Here is a 17,985-nt window from a genome sequence, read left to right as displayed (position 1 = left end):
CCCCCAACAGTGAAATTTCTGAGACAGAAAAGTGCTGGGCTGTCTGTGGGTATCAGGACCAGAAGAGCACTGACAACTGAGAGAATGAAGCTGGAATTCCAGACTGCCAGAGGCTCTGCAGGTCTGTGTTCAGTGTTTAACAACATTTCTCTCCTTGTTTATCCTTCAGGATGATGTTACAAGATTAAGGGGTAATTTGTCTTTCCTTTGAATCAGGGCTTTGATCAGTCTCTTGCCCTCTGTGATTACAATACTGGGAACCCTGGAGAAATCACAACCAATTAAAAAAACAGTAGGAACACAAACCTAGAACCATTTATCTAATGTCTTAAAATAGGACATGGCTTCCTGAATGTGTGATTAATTTTTTTTTAAAACTGAAGACATGTATGGTCATTTTTCATTAGATGTAAGCAGTAAGCAATAAACACAGGTAAGATCCAGTAGGGAAGAAATTATAGAATATGGGATACAAATGCAGGTTGTTCTTTCATCGTGGATAAGGATGTCTTCCAACATCATGTTACATTAATATATTTGGGATTTTTAATCTAGTTAATAATGGCTTAAAAAATGGGAAATTCATGTGCCCATTCAAGACACATCTGAAATGAATTCTAAAAAAAGCCCCAAATTTGTATTTCTTGTGGAACACATCCCTTTCAGCAGGGGATCACAGCACAGTGGTCTCCCACAGTGGAGGCTTGAGCACTGAGTTAGATAATGAACATCCACAGATCTCCTGTCACGTTCTTGGATCCAGACGAGGCACAGCAAGGATGGGGGCTATTTTCCTATAAGTGGATAAATTTCTATTTGGACAACTTAGGGTCAAATATTATCCGGCTGTGAACGTCTTGTTTACCAAAAATGAGCAATTAATTTTCTTGTTACAGGCAAGGGATTCTGCAACCTAGACAAGAATATTTTATTTAACATAATTAAGTCTTTCACAACACCATGTATCATTTTTGAAGACCTGAGGGTGAGATGCATAGAGAAACACCTCTAATTGTTTTCTTTCCTAGAATTTAATTCATCATTAACTTACTGCTACATCTGGTCATTCCCCTTCAGCCACATTTCCCTCCAAAGGTTGCAGCCACAGCAGTAGATGTTGTTTTGAAGACTACCTGAACATTTCTACTTTTTTATCCCAGTGACTGAAAAACATTCAGTAGTTCTTCAGCTCTTGCTGCTTCCTTATCATATCTTGCATCCCCATCAAATTTATAACAGAGGAGGAAAATCAATTTATTATTGTTATTAATTATAATGTTTGCTTTTGCTATTGCAAAATCATATTTTTATGAGGCATTTTCAGAAGAAACAGAAGAGGCCTAATCTAAAGTCAACAGTGCTTCTAATCTCACCAATGTTCTTATCCAAGATAAAATAACTTGCCTGAAAACAGAAAAAATAAACCACTTTAAAATTCCAGAAATGTTGGTTTCAAGTGTTTCAAGAGCAGGTTCCACGTCTTTGATTTTATATCACAGCTAAACCCAAAATTAGTGACTCCAGCCATCTTTTTATCCTTACAGAACTCCTTCCACCGTCTACATTCCAGAATTTTGTCATGTTTCATGATAAACCTGCTCTCCTTCCTAGGAAACATCAGGGAAAATATTGTGGATCAATGCATAGTGGGGTCGCAAAGTAAGGGGAATCTGACAAAATATAATAGCCCTGAAACAAATTAGAACTTTTTTTAAAATTATTTTTTTAGGTAATTAATGTGTCTGGAGCTGTAGTTATGGCAATTAGTTCAGCTTAGCACAAGTCTCTAATTTCCTACATCAATAAATGTTAGATCAGGGCAGGATCACTATCAAGCGTAGTCATTGTTTACAGCATATTCATCTTCATAAGTGCCTGGCTATAAACAGAACACCTTCCCACTGAGGTTTGCCTAAAAATATCCATCAGCGTGCCTTGGAAATGCTGGGAAATACTGGAGGGAGGGAGAAAAGGCAATAGATCTTCTGCAAAATTATAAGCCAAAATGTCAGTGTAGGGAAGGTGTTCATTTTCCTCTACTACTTAAGTAGCTACATGAAATAGAAACTTTTTGGTCTTGTCCAAGCCGAGTGAGAAATGCTTTCTGAGGCATCATGGAGCTGGACTTAAAGGATCTTTGGGGGGTCCTGAAAACTCAGGATATTCCATGATTTTCTGTGATTTCCTAAGGCTACAAAAAGAGATTAAATGTGGGATATGTGTGAAGAGGAATGAGAGAAACAAGGATTTCATAGGAACACAGAGATGAAGACAGGACTGAAAATCAGGTGTTCACCTACAAACCACAAAGGGACACAATAATTTGGTCTCCATTCTTTGAGGAGAGCTGTTAGGGAAAAAGAAATCTGAGGAAACTCTCACTTTGCACTCCTAAGGAAAGGTCTTGAGAAAAAAACATTCCTCTACTGTAACAAGCTACTGACTCTACTGCTATTCCCTAGGAAGGAATAGCAAGGAGAAATCTTCTCCAGCGTGAGCAAAACTCTTATTGAGGGCAATGAAACACCAAATGCATTAATCTCTGCTATGAAGTTTGTGCTCCTCAACAGTGGCAGCACTAATGAAGCAAACCCAAGGAAGAGCCTTGTGCATCATCCCATGGGACAGCTGCCACAGTGCACTGGTACTTTGTATTTATTTTTAATTACACTAGCTGGATTAAAAGTAAATTTTCAAATGTGTAGGGAGCACTCAGATATTTTTTATTGGACAGGAAGATTATCCAGTATTTAAGGAGGTGGTTGTTTACAACAAATAAATCTTAGAGTACATTTCTTTGAGTAGATGGTTTAGCAGACCTGGGGCATCACAAACTGGTTCTGACTTCCACAGTTTTGCTGTTTGCTTTCAAAGAGAGGAGTTTTGCTTCAGTTAACAATTTTTTAAAGCACCTAAAGAAACCCTAAAAAATGTGTGAGGCACACTAGAAGACCATCATCCTCTATCTCCCCTTGAATTCACTAGATTTGGGCAACCAAACACATTGGAGGTTTCAATAGGTTTGTATTCCATATGTCTATATTAGGAAAACTGTTCATTACCAGAAGAGTCTCCAGGAAAGAGGAAATAAAAACCACTTATGAACATACAGTTTCCTCTTTCTCCTCCCCAAATGAGCAAAAAACCTGTTAAGATGACATTTTCGATAATGTATTATGGCAGGTAAATTAGGCAAAGAGTTAATTAAAATCTGAGAGTTAATTAATGAGATCCACTGCACGTTAAAGATCATTACTCCATCTGAAAAGAGTAATTAGAGAGCAGTTGCTGGTGTGTTTTATTCTCCTGGGTGTTTTGCTGACATGCCACATAAGTCATTCGATGTTGAGAAAATAATCTGCTGATCTCCATATTTACTGTGATTATTAGATAATTGTGGAAAGTTAAGCTGTAGCAGGGAGAATCCTCTTTCTACCAGATTTCCTCTGAACTCCTTATTCATCTGTCTTTTTATCTGTCCTCTTAAGTCCCTTAATTAAGTCACTAGTGATAATAATAATTTCCAATCTCCATTTTAACTGGTTGCTTTCACCTAAAAAGCTCCTATTCTTTAACTCACTTCAGATAATAGAGCTGGAAGTTCAAGAAATCTGCTCTGTTGTGCTGCTGGCACTGCTGGGTTGTGTGGCCATGGGCAAACTTGGCTCACTCCAGTTCCCAACCAGTTGTTAAATGAGACTGAGCTGGGATGTCAGTCAGCAGCAGTGGTAATCTCTCACAGGGATAACCTGAGAAAACACCCAAATACTCAGTGGATAATTCTTGTCATTTTCTAAGTAGCAGATCCTTGAAATTTTCCAGAATTTCATCAGCATTGATTGGAATTGTTGCTGCTTAAAAATGCACGGTCGGTTGTCATTGTTCTCTCTGGTTGCTTTAATTCATTGTGGATTTTTCATCATAGAATGGTTTGGGTTGGAAAGGGCCATAAGGATCACACAGTTCCAGTTCTCTGCCATGTGAAGGGAATTTTCCAATATATCAGGTGCTCAGAGCCCCATCCAGCCTGGCCTTGGACACTTCCAGGAGCAGGGAATTCACAGCTCTGGGTAACCTGTGCCAGTGCCTGACGACCCTCACAACAAAAAAATTTGGCCTAATATCTGGTCTAAATCCAGCCTCTTTCAGCTAAAATTCATTTCACTTTGTCCTGTCACTGCAGAGATGTTTTTGGGGACGTCTTTGAGAAATTTGTTTGTATTTGTCTTCATATGATTGTACAGCAGCTCACTCTCGGATGCATTAATTTTTGTCTGATTGTTATTTTTGCTGCCTTTATTCATAAATGCCCTGGAAGAACATTGCTTGCTTCAGTTAAAGCTTGATATTTCATGTCCTGTCATCCCTATCCAAGAGAAGTATTCCTCTTTCCCTATAGGATCCCTTCATCAGCCCACATTCCAAACCCACATTTTTCTACATCTCTCCTCCACCTCTATATCCCATCCCTCTTCCCAGCCTCACTCTGCCCTTCACCTCCAGCCCTTGCAAGCTGTTACCTTTCTAAATCTGTCCTGCCCTTCTGAATTTCCCAGATGTTTTCCATCTAGCAGTACCCCGGGTCAGGATCTATTGGCTGCAGGACTCTGAAATTGCTCATTTCGTGTTTAGCTTCATTAGATAATCTCAAGGTTTCTGCTATGAAAGAGGTGGATGCTTTCTGCAAGGGTTTTTTTTTTGTTTGTTTGTTTGTTTGGGTTGTGTTTTTTGTTTGTTTGTTTGTTTTTGTTTTTTCTTTTTTTTTGGTGTTGTTGTATTTTATGGTTTTTTGGGGTTTTTTTGGGTTTTTTTTTTTTTTGGTTTGGTTTGGGGTTTTGTTTTTTTTTTTTTTTTTTTTTTGTTGTTGTTGTTGTTTTTGTTTTTTTTTTTTTTTTTTTTTTTTTCTTCTTAAGAAAAAAAGAGACCACATCTGTGTGATGTCTTACAATGGTATTTGAAGTCAGGAGAAGCTGAAGAAAAAAAATCAAGAAGTGTATTTTGGTTCTATGGAGTAAACTCCAGAGCACTCTCCCCTCTCTTTTACTTTCAATAAACATTTTTCCTTTTCTCTCATACAAGAGCTAATAGTTTAAAATTATTGCTGTCTTCTCTGTAGACCACTGATTTCCTAATTTTTCAGAAATGGTTGACCTCCTATAAACTTCCAGGTGGCAATGTAGTGTTCTGAAGAGCCAATGTAAGTGTCCTGTCAGCTGCTGTGTTTCTTCTGTGGCTTTTCAAGGATTTTTTAGACTTAGTTTACAAGATGTTGCTCCATGCAGTCCTTTTATCTCCCAGAAATTCACTGTCTGTAATTTCAAAACCTTTCCTGTGTGCTGCACCTATAGAGACAAAAAGCCTTTTTCCACATGTGGTGAAGATGCCAGTATTCTTCACCTGTCATTCAAAAATCATTATTTAGCTCATGGAAACAAAATGGAATACATTTTCGGGTATAATACCAAACTCTGATGTTTTTTGTCTTGATATTTTTGTCTGACAAACTTTTTTCTCCATGTCTCAGAACTGGGTTTCCATTTTTCCAGAGGAAGTTCACATTTTACTCTTCTTCTGCTTCACGAAGCTGAGAGCTTGATTTATTTCAGGAAAGAGAAGATCTAATAAAACACACCAGAAGGGCAGAAACAGTAATATTTACTGATTAATAAACATGTGCAGGTCTCAGTGTAGCTGATGGCTCCACTGAACTGGAATCCTCCTTTCATCCCTCACTATCTGCCTACCTCCTCCCTGGATACACGTGATGATAACTCTTTATTAAAATGTCAGGCCATTCTGGGAATTAATTAATAAAAGAAGAACTCTGAAATTGGCACAACACTAGATGTTAGAAATTCTTATTAATCCACCAACTACATCCACACAGCAGGATGACAGCTCTTCCCCAATGCATTAGGCAGAGATGTGACACAGACAAATGATTTAGAGAATCAGAGAATGGTTTGGGCTGGAAGGGACCTTTAAAGATCACCCAGTCCTGCCATTCTGCCACGGCCCAGGACATCTCCCACTAGATCAGGTTATTCAGGGCCCTTTTCAGCCTCATCTTGAACACTGCAATATCCCAAGGTTTTTCCCAGTGTCAGTGTCCCTGACCAGGCAATTTTTTTATTTTGGTCAGGAGGTCTTTACCAGCCATGCTGGTCTCCTTCCTTCCATGCCCATTTTCTTGCACGTTGGAATGGAGAGTTCTTGTGCTCTATGAAAAACTGTTTGAGTTGCTGCCACTTCCCTTCTACCCCTGTACCCCTGGGGGTATCTCCCCATTTCAACTCACATCTTGTCCCAGGAGAGCTGAGAAGCAGCCAGGACTGGAATTCAATCCCAGAAAAGCAGATTTCCCCAGTTTTCCCACGGGGAACAGACAGACTCCTTAAATTAAAAAGCTTTATTGTTCAAGTGATTTAGTATTTCAGGTTGTTCAGAGGATTTAGGACTGCATGGAAGTTGATTTGCAATCAATTAGAGCTAAGAAAGGAAGAAATTGCTCCCAAATATAATTGTACAATTCTGTATTATTATTCCATATTATACCATTCTCATGTACACAATTAGATTCCAGTGAATATGGATGATTACCTTTCAGCCTGAGCTATCAGCCTAATTCCTAAACTATAAAGCATCAGATAAAATATGGGTTTCTTCTATCAGATCACTTAAAAAATAAATATTTGAGTGACTTACATCACTGTTAGATCAGTTATGCTTCTGATGATATGGTGAGGTGCTATTAAAGAGCACTTAAAATCATGATTCTGTTGTGTTGCTGAAGGGTGTTAGAGACCATGAAGACACCTCTAGATCTGGAAGTTCCTTCATAGCAAGGCACCACAGGCTGAAATACTGTAATACTATTCTAGAGGAGAATATCTCAATTCTTGCTCAGTCCTTGTAACACCAGGGGGTTGTCCCCACTGTGTCCCCTTTCCCAGGGTCCAGCCACCTGATTTAAGGAGTCTCTGATAAATCATATCCCTAAGTTAAGTAAAAAAATATTGTGTTAACAATAACAGAAGCTTTCTAGGGCAGGGATCCAGATTTCATTCAGTCCATGTGGGCCAGGTTCTGATTTATCATAGAAATGTCCCTTAAAAGGGGCAAGGCAAAGCCCTGCAAAGGAATTTTTTAGACTTTTTCCTATTTTTTTAGATTTACTTAATTTATTTGATTTTTAACCTCTCTAACTTGAGCATGGGATTTTTTTTATTGATCCAACACACCTCATAAATCACCAATTGCTCTCAACCATCTCTTAAAAAACTCCAGATTGTTTTCAAAGTAAACATTTTACCTTCCAAATGCACCTGCTTCTCTTTTTAAGCCTCTTTTCCCATTTCACCTCTCTCTTTCTTAACTGGTAGATGGCTGAAGGCATGAATTAGTTATAATTTTCTCATCTCTTGCATCTTTATTTATCAAACAGAGGCACAGCTCCTCACAAGTGCAGTGGTTTGTAAACAGTGCCAATTAGACTCTTGTTCTGCTCCAAGCTGGGACAGAGCAGAGAGAGGCAGAGGGAGGTGCTCCCTTACAAATGGGACTTACTGAGTTATGCACGCCAAGACTCTGTAAAAGTCTTATCAAACAAAGTCAGTGAGGGGAGAAAAGCACAGAGCTAATTATCAGGCAGCAGTAGTAAATCAAAAAAAAAGTGTTTAAAATCCAGATAATTAAGCCTTGGTCTAGGAACAGGGGGATTCCTCCCTGCATGTTCAAGTCTTTTTAAACCTGAATTTGAAGGCAAAAAAGTAGTGTTGTTGAAGTTACTTTTATTATTTTGCCCTCTGGTGAAGAAGAAGAAATCACAGCAAAATTGCTTGATTGTTTCATAAGAGGAAATCAAACAGATAACAAAGGGCAACCTGCCATGTTGATTGTCTGACAACTTTTTAATGAGCTGTTCTGGCGAACATATTGGGAGAATTAAATAAAATGTTTTCTTGTGTGTGATATCCCGGAGTCATCTGGATGCAATCCTGTGCAATGTGTTCTAGGGTGACCCTGCTGGAGCAGAGAGCTTGGATCAGATGGATCAGATGAGCCACAGCGGTCCCCTCCAACCTGACCCATTCTGTGGTTCTGTGTGGGTCTTTGATCGGAGAAAACATTGGCTTTAAACTGAGAATAGATTTAAAATAATCAGGAAGAAACTCTACCCTGTGAAAGTGGTGAGGCCCTGGCACAGGTTGTCCAGAGAAGCTGTGGCTGCTCCATCCCTGGAAGTGTCCAAGGCCAGGTTGGATGGGGCTTGGAGCAACCTGGGATAGTGGAAGGTGTCCCTGCCCATAGCAGAGGGTTGGAACAAAATTATATTTAAGAATGATCTTCCAATTCAAAACATTTCATGTTTCTATGTTTTCTAATGTAAGAGACTTTAGAAAACCCCAGTTTGCTTACCAAGGTAAATATGTTCCTAACTCACTCAAATAAGTTTAAATATTCTCAAGAATGACTGGCTGTGAGAAGGGATATGTGAGTGTTGATAGTTTCATTCCACCCTTTCTCTCTGGATGGCTGTGGGAGACCATGAGGAGGAGCCACCTGCTCATGAGGGACTGAAAAGTCCAGAAAAGAGAGACTGAACAGTGCTTGCAGGGGAAATTCTTTCTTTTCAATTTATCAAAGCTATCAATTTCCTTAGTCTGGATGTGCAGGAGTACAATGGACCTCTGTATCCACCACACAGCCCAACTGAACACACATTGTAAGGTTGTTGTGTTCATGATGATAACAGCTCTGCAATGGGATAATATCTGATGCATTTTGGTAGCAACAGTCAGTTTCCTCATGTGTTTCTGATTTCTTCTCCAGGAGGTTGTGTTACTGTTATGGAATGCTGAGGTGCTGGAGTGTGTCCAGGGAAGAGAATGGAGTTGGGGAAGGGGCTGGAGCACGAGCCTGGGGAGGAGCAGCTGAGGGAGCTGGGGGGGCTCAGCCTGGAGGAAAGGAGGCTCAAGGGGCCCTCTTATCCCTCTCTTCAATTCCCTGACACGAGGTTGTAGCCAGGCCCAGAAAACAAATGGTAGGACAAGAGGAAACGGCCTCTTTCTGAGGTTTCTTTTCTCCTTTCTCTTTTCATTCTCAGATCAGAAAAGGACGAGCTTAGCTCTGATCCTTGTCTTTATTTCATCAAGCAAAAACCCTGAAAATATCCTGAATTCTGCAGAAGTAAATAGTCTTAAATACAAAACATCTTACTGCTGCCAAGAAAACTTTGATGACAAATAAAAATTTTTTAACTGACAAGACAAATATAGACTAAGGCAGGTAGAGTTCAATGGAAAGAGAATGTGAATGTAAAACATTGCAAGGCGTGGTTCCAGAGGATTTTCTTTTTTAGTCTGAATTTACTTTATTTCACACTCCTGGATTTGGCTTTGCCCCAAAAGCAAGTCTGTGGTTGTGTCTACACCTCTGTGAAATTCAAGCTCCCTGTCCGAGATCAAAACCACAAGCCTTGTATCCATATTTCCAACAATGGAACAATATTTATGGCACAAGAACTTCTGGTGTTAATAACCTGTACACTTCTCCTCTGTTCTCCTCCTTTCTCATCCCATCTCCATTTCAAGACCTGTTGATTTTTCATTTCAGTCTTTGAAAGGTGCTGCTGCTGAACTCTACACTGATAAACCACAAAGTTTTAAGAAGGAAAAGAGAAGTGAGGAGGTGGGGAAAGAAACAAAGAGAAATCCCAGGTTTCCTGCTAAACATGGATTAAATTCTGTGAAATTATTATTTTAATTATATTTTCTTGTCAATCTGTACTACAATGACAGCCATGTTAAGGAAAGGAGGGAAGAAAAAGGACAATTTGTTCTTTCACTGTCCAGGCTTTAGTTCATGAATAGGAGGTAGAAGGCAGGAATTTAGTTTCCCATCGAATCAATGGTTTCCCCAAATTTCCCCAAAAGAAAATACACAGTAGAAATTTTAATTTGCAGCCCTGCTGCAGAGCACATACTAATCTTTCATAACACAGTGCTCTGTACACAATTAACTCGTTGGTCATTAGGGAAAAACAAGCACAAAGAAACCGAAAACTTCTTACAATACAGCAGAAGTTTCTTGCCTGATTGTTTTTCATCTCAATACAGACAGAAAAGGAGAAATTCCTGCTTGCACACTGTATCTGTGCTGTTTTTAGCACTGCTTGAAGTGGTTCGTGTCTGGTCTCAACTGCTGCCCCCAATTCCTGGAGGGTGAGATCTCATGTGTCAGGTTAAGGTTTAAGCAATCTGGAAACCAAGTGTTAAGCACTTTTTAAAGTTCAAGAATGGGTTGAGTACTTGTGTAGTCATAATCCCAGAGAAAATCCTTCTGCTGGAAATGATCTCTTATCACTGCTCCAGCTAAAGCACAAAGGTTTTGTCACAGCAAACTCTTATCAGCTTTGAGGGGAACTCAGCTCCTGTTCTTTGTGTATGCTCAGCATCTTCCCAGAGGGATTCACTGTTAAAAAAAATAATCACCACTGAGGTGGACTCTTTACACTCCATGATAACACAGTATATATGAGATGGAACCACCAGCTGGATGGAGGCATCCAAATCTCTGTTTCAAAGAGTAAATAACAATTCGGTGCTACATGGAACAAAAGAGCTACGTGTGGGAAAACAATATTCAAAGAGCCAGCATAAAAATAATGAAGCCAGGGAAAATGAAATTAGAAGATGAAGCAAAACCAAAGGGAAATATAGCAAGGAACTATAAAAGGGATGGGAGATCACAGTTAAAATAAAATAGACAGCAATTTAAAAATAGTTTAAAGCTCCTAGAAAGTTGTGAGAGAAAAACATTATGATGCTAGAAAAAAATGAGAAGTGATAGCACAACGTGGGAACTATGGGCATAAAATTAATGTATTAAAAGTTATGATGTGCTTACACTCTGCAGAGAAAAATGCCATTTTCACAAGTGATAACACAGAGAATCTTCCCATCTCTGTCAAGGTCATGGACCAAAAACTGCATTCTACATGTAACTGTAAGTGCGATAATGAAGGTGCAAAGCATTATTTAAAACTCCTCCTTCCACCTTCTCTGAAAGTATCCTAGAGCACACTGGTTTTTCCACTGCCCAGCAGAACTATCAGTGGTTAAAGATGATTGATTTGGTGGAAATAAAAGGAAAACGCAAATCTGAGCAAACAAGTGGATGCAGGGCTCATCTGGGATGAGGAATCCCTGGCAGCTACCCTGAAACAACCAGCTGTGCATGAACGTGGAAATGGTCACTGAGATAATTATCATGCACTTTGCCTCCAGCATTATTGTCATTATTTCTTCCACTGGACAAATTGTAAAAGTCAATCCAGCCATGCTGCTTGTGCTGTGGCAGTTCTCCAGGTAGCACTGATTAACACACGAGAGTAGCAGAGAGGTGGAGAACTGAAAACACATCTGTGCTTTGCTTTGCCTCTTTTCTATCTCCCTCCTAGCAGATGCTCCTTTTTGTGTCCCATGTTTGCATGTTTATCCAGGAGAGCTCGGATGGCTCCCGCTGGATTTGCTCTTTGCAGAGCTGAGGAACGCTCCTTCCAGCTGGATGGAAAGTACTTTGGCAAGAGGCTGCTCCTCAAGAGAAAAATCTGGAAACTTTTCCTGTCCACTTGGTACTTATGAAGACTTGAGTAGTAAATACTAAGTCCTTAGTGCTTATAAGTGTAAGACTCATCTCTGAGTATCCCTGGAAGGCAGGAACTCAAGTGCTGAATTCAAATTTCAAGAGTGCCTGAGTCTCTCCTGCACACTGTAAACAGATTTTCATGGACCCTTTTGAGCTCAGGCTCAGGGAGAACTTACGTGGTGATGACCATAATAGATGTCTTGACATTTCTTGCAATTTTGAAAAGCTCCATTCTGAGTGGGATGGTAAAATATCATAAATTGATTTTGTAAGATGTTTGACATGCAGGAACAGGGCTGTTGCTGTAAACAGCACCGAAGAAATCTGGGAGGATGACTGTGTCAGTCAAGCAGTTTTCCTTTAGGAATGTTGCAGTCAAACAATGATAAGGACTGGGGAATATATAAATTATGTCATGGATTAATAATGGACTTTCTTGGCATATACAACCACCTAAATAAAGATCATCATCATAGTCTTCCAAGTTCATTATCTTATTACATACCACTAGCAATCAACAACCAAAAATGTAATGACTGAGAACTGGCTAGAGAAGGGGAGCATGTGGGAAATCTAATCTGCTTAAAAGTGACAAGTCAGACTGATAAGAGTGAATCAGAATCTTGTCAAACATGTCAAAGCCAAATTCAACATATTAAAATTAATCTTTACCATGGTGGTTCCTGTGTCCATGACTCTGGCTCAGGACCCATGTTGCTTTCAACATTGTCTGTGTCTTCTTCTCATTTGTCATTTTGAAAATGACTTAAATTAGGTTAAATGTGAACTAATGTACAAGAAGTGCAGGAAATCATTAGGTACGAAGTGTTTCTGGTGTACAGAAATAATTTAAAGAGCAGCAGTGTATGTGCCAACATAATTAACAAAGTAATGCCATAATGCCAGTTAGTACTTTCCTCGAGTGAGAATTTTATGCTGCTCCATTTCAGTGTGGAAAAACTAATTTACAATGTGACTGCAATGAGCAACAATAAAGCTCTTGTTTGTTTACGAATAAATCTTCCAAGGAAATGAAATGCTTGGGAAATTACAGGTAATGCATTTCCATTTTTGACTGCAAAATGTGGGCTGTGATTTCAAGATTTCCACCTAATAAAAATAGCACTTGTAGTGGAGCAAGAGTTACTCAGCTACAACAAAAACTGAGGCATCAACTCTGCAGCAGGACTTGGGACAGCAAGAGATTGTTAGAAAATACTGAATGGCCACTGCTCTGTAGGAGTGGGAGGTGGTGGTCCGTGACAGGGTTCAGGAGGTAGTGGCACTTCTGGGAAAATGTGTATTCATCACCTAGACACAAACACACTTCACTTGGCAAAAATCCTCCCTAAATAAGAGGATAGCAAAACCTTCCAAATACCGAACAGCAGAGGGAACCTCCCTTCCCTTCCCTTCCCTTCCCTTCCCTTCCCTTCCCTTCCCTTCCCTTCCCTTCCCTTCCCTTCCCTTCCCTTCCCTTCCCTTCCCTTCCCTTCCCTTCCCTTCCCTTCCCTTCCCTTCCCTTCCCTTCCCTTCCCTTCCCTTCCCTTCCCTTCCCTTCCCTTCCCTTCCCTTCCCTTCCCTTCCCTTCCCTTCCCTTCCCTTCCCTTCCCTTCCCTTCCCTTCCCTTCCCTTCCCTTCCCTTCCCTTCCCTTCCCTTCCCTTCCCTTCCCTTCCCTTCCCTTCCCTTCCCTTCCCTTCCCTTCCCTTCCCTTCCCTTCCCTTCCCTTCCCTTCCCTTCCCTTCCCTTCCCTTCCCTTCCCTTCCCCCCAAACTCTTTTCCATACTCTTATTTCCTGTATATTTACATTATTAATCCACAGGATGTCTGGAACTACCATAAGCTTAAAAAGCAATGCTGGTTTTTCAGACCACTTGAATATTTTTGGTGCAACTGTTTTACCACAGTGTTCAAAGGCTATCTCACCCTTACTGAAGCAATGCTTAAAATAAAGTTGTTTGGGGTTTTTTAAAATTAAAACCTAAAGGGAAACATCTGCTTCCAGTTGGTGCAGGCCTGCTAAAACTGCACTTAAAGTGAACTGTGGATTTCTACTGGAACTTGGGTTGGCTTGACCAAGAGATATCTCCAGCCTCTGTCATCACAGCATCTGATCTCTAAAATGTTTTTAATGTCTTTAATCTCACAGCAGCCTTAAGAAGTAGAACAATTATACCCTTTTTGATCCTTAAAATATCACTTTTGTGCATATAAGGGCAACACAGAAACTGATGAGAATACTTGTATAACAGGCATGGGATTGTTAAGGCTGTAGAAGACCTCTAAGATTAACCAGCACTAAGCAATGTGATTTAGTATTCACCACAAAGTCACATCCACAGACGTTTTGAACACTTCCAGGGATGGTGACTCCACCACTTCCCAGGGCAACCTGTTCCAATTCCTGAATGTGAAAGGTTGAACTCTCCTGAATGACTTGCCCGAGGACATGGAATTTTGGGGTGCAGGAAAATCCCTTTCTCTGGAGCAACTCTGTGTCATTTTAACCACCGAACCAGCCTTCCTACAGCTTTCAAAAGGGTGTTGAATTAGCACATGGAATGACTCAATAAAATAATTGCTTCTTTGATTTCTGTTGTGACTCTGGGAAGATTCTTATATAATACACTTTACCTGTATATTGCACTTATGCAGAAATCACCATTATAGGAGCCTCACGGTTACAGTATCAATACCTGTGGAGCTTTCTTAAGGGAACATTAAAAAATTCATCTCAAGTCCTTTGAAAAGCAGATAATCCTATTTAATATGCCCAGAGACAGCAGAGCTCTGCCTGCAGTTAAATCTAAGGCTGTGTCTACACTTGCTGGTTTTTCCTTTCCTCTTTTTTTTTCCAAAACCCACTGCTAAATCCAGAGAGGAAACATCTCACTATGCTTACATCTATAACTATGAGAAAGAAGAATCCCATTTATCATGGAAATATATCTCATTTGATGCATTATTGCCAATGTTTCAAGTCAGGAAATTTAAGAAACATTAAAAAAAAAAAAAACAAAAAATAGGCAATAAGAGGAAGGAAGAAAGAAAGTCAAAGAAGAAAGGCTCTGGAAAGGAAATAACACTGCAAATTGCCTTTTAAACTTTGCCGATTTTACTGCACAAAATGAAAATGCATCTAACTTACACTAACTAGGAGCTCCTTCATCCCATCAACACATTTACCACTAGATCCCTCTGTTTGGGATTTGGGAGAATGACTACTGAAAGGAGGGAGAGAGAACACAGACACTGCCAAAGGGAAGGAAAGAATGCTATTTTCTGTCTCTTTCACAAAATCTAGGTAAAACTGTGTTGCCTAGGCTTGTTTAGGAGGCAGATGAGGAAGCAGGTTCAGTTCCAGGTTGCACACACTCCCTGCACTTGCTGTCTCCTGAGGGATGGTTGCAGATAACCTTGCTATATCAAATCAACCACAAATTTCCTTTACCGGTATTAAAAGACAACCTGATTTACCCCAGACAGACTTCCTGCTTTCATGAATGGCCTCCAAGCCACCTACAGAGACAGAGTGCCCCAAAGAACACAGCTTATCCATGAGCACCTGAGGGCAGGAGTGGTCTGCAATTTTCTTTTAGTCTCCCCTAAATGTTGTTACATTTGATAACCTTCTGCATCAGCACAGGCTGCTGGAGACCAGTGCCTTAGGTTGCAGTGCAAGATGTAACCAAAAGTGTGTGTTCTATTACCAGCTGTTAAAAACAGCTGGGGCCGTGTTCTTTATCTCTTCATGACCCATCCTCCCTCCAGGGGATATCTGCTGTTCATGGGCCATCAAGGCTCACTGCATGGCTGATACAATTCCATCATCCATTGGGAATGCTCCACCCAGGGGAGGAGCCAACCATTCCTACCTGAATAAAATCTGAGATTCAGAACACCAGGACAGCCTGTTTGCACTGGATTCCCAGAGGAAAACCAGACCCTTCAGAGGAAAACTACACCCTCCTACAAGATCATCTCTGCTGCAACAGAACCACATCTGTCACTGCAGGAGGACTTGATTGGACTGCGCCCAACACCCTGACTGACAGGGTGTCAGGTTGTATTCTGACTCTGTCAGTGGTTTCTTTTTCATTTGTTTGCTTTTTTCTACTACTGCATTTTTATTTTAATTTTCCCAGTAAAGAACTGTTATTACTATTCCCATATGTTTGCCTGAGAGCCCCTTAATTTCAAAATTGTAATAATCCGAAGGGAGGGGTTTACATTCTCCATTTCAAGGGAGGCTTCTGCCTTCCTTAGCAGACACCTGTCTTTCCAAACCAAAACAATCAGCTCCATGGGAAGGATCTGGGGGTCCTGGTGGGCAACAAGCTGCCCATGACCAGCAGTGTGACCTGGGGGCCAACATGGTCAATGGGATCCTGGGCTGCTTTGGTAAAGGCACGGCCAGCAGGTTGAGGGAGGTGATCTTGTCCCTCTGCTCAGTCCTGGTGAGGCCCATCTGCCTGTCCAGTTCTGATTTCCTGAGGAAAAAGGAGGCATGGAGCTCCTGGAGAGGGTATAGGGGAGCACTGTGACAATGAGGAAGGGACTGGAGCACCTGTCTTGCAAGGAAAGGCTGAGGGACCTGGACCTGTTACACCTTGAGAAGAGAAAACTGAGAGGGGACCTCATCCCTGTCAGTGTCTGCAGGGAGGGCTCAGAGCAGGGACCAGGCTCTGCTCTGTGGGGCCCAGCAATGGGACAAGAGGAACGGGCAGGAACTGATGCCCAGGGAGTTCCACCTGGACATGGGGAAGAACTTCTTTAATGTGTACTGAACTGATTGTCTAGGGTGTGGAGTCTCCCTCCCTGGAGATATTCCAGGACTCTCTGGACACAATTCTGTGCCCTGTGCTCTAGGATGGCCCTGCTGGAGCAGGGAAGTGGCACCAGATGACCCCACTGTGGTCACTTTGAGCCTGAACCATTCTGTGTGTCTGTGATTTTCCAAAGGTTGTTTTGAAAAAGCATTTTTTGCTCACAGTGTGGAAGCAAATCATGCTGAGTTTCAGGCGCACTTTAAAAGTAATGGATACATAGGAAACTACACAGAGCTGATTAAATTGTAGAAAAATTCAGACACAACCACTTTTGTTGCGGTCAAGTAAAGTGTCCTTGTGCTGTGTATCAACAGATGAAGTGGAACACTTTCCTAACATGAGGCAAATACAACTGCAGAGCTCTTGGTAGAGCTGGACTGAAGTTTTTAATATTTTACAATATCTAAAGCAACATATTTAGAACAGTACTTCTATATTTTTATACCCATCAGTGCAAGAATAAGATATATTTTTTTGCCTAGCATGTATATATCTCTTTAATATCACCCTGTACAGTGGTCATTTTTTTTCTAGATGCCACAGACATAGGATATTTGAGGATAAGAACAGTATTTTAATCAGAATAACATTCCTGCCCATCAGATTCTGGTCTTACATAATTTTCTTGCATAAGTTTCTGAAGTGAGTAGGAACTGTTATTATATGAAAATTGAATGTGAGTCCTTGCAGTTATATCAATTACTTTCAATTCTTAATTACTGTTATTGCAACCTTTATTTCTTGTTATAGCACCACGGGTGTACACAGCACACACAAAAATTTGGTTTTAAGCCTTTTCTAAGTAGCTGGTGATGTAAAGCACTCTGTTGTCTTCTCAGATGTTGGTCAGGTTAATTCTTGTTTTTCCTCACTAAGTTGCTGCAAAACCTGGCACTGCTTCTCTCCTTAAGAGCATTGCCATGAAACAAGGGAATTAAGGAATCCTTAGGAATTAGGAATAGACCTCAGCATACACATGGAATCAATAGCACTCTATAAATTCACCCTAGGAAATAATTTCATGCTCTGCATTTATTACTGTTGCGGAAACTGTGGACTGGGTATTGCTTTAAGCCCATCTGTAATGCTCAAAGGGCAAAGCTCACAGGTTTCTGACCGTGCTGAATCTGTTTGAGCAGTGGTGGTCAGTGAAATCAGGATTCAGATGGGCTGTGCCTCAAATGGACCAGCTCAGGGAGCTGCTTCTGCTTGCGGTGGATAAATTCTGCCTTTTACAGAAGATACCTGGGGAAATTTAGCAGTTCCTGCAAGAGGAGCTTGTGAAATATCCCTGTTCCAACCTGTTCCTTGCAGGTAGTTCATCTCATGGCCTGAAACCCTTGGAGGCACCTTACTGCCTGCAGACTCCACTTCTTAATTTATCGTCAATACTTCCTAAATCGATACTAATGAGCTAAAGAAGTTGTCAGGGAAAGAAACAAGCAAACTCTGGTCTCTGCATCAGTGCCAAAATAAAATGGTGATGTGGATGTTAAGAAAAACAGA

The sequence above is a fragment of the Prinia subflava genome, chromosome 1 (assembly GCF_021018805.1).
Source record: "Prinia subflava isolate CZ2003 ecotype Zambia chromosome 1, Cam_Psub_1.2, whole genome shotgun sequence".
Classification (NCBI taxonomy): Eukaryota; Metazoa; Chordata; class Aves; order Passeriformes; family Cisticolidae; genus Prinia; species Prinia subflava.
The sequence above is the reverse complement of the archived record's forward strand: the minus strand, read 5'-3'. Positions refer to the sequence as shown.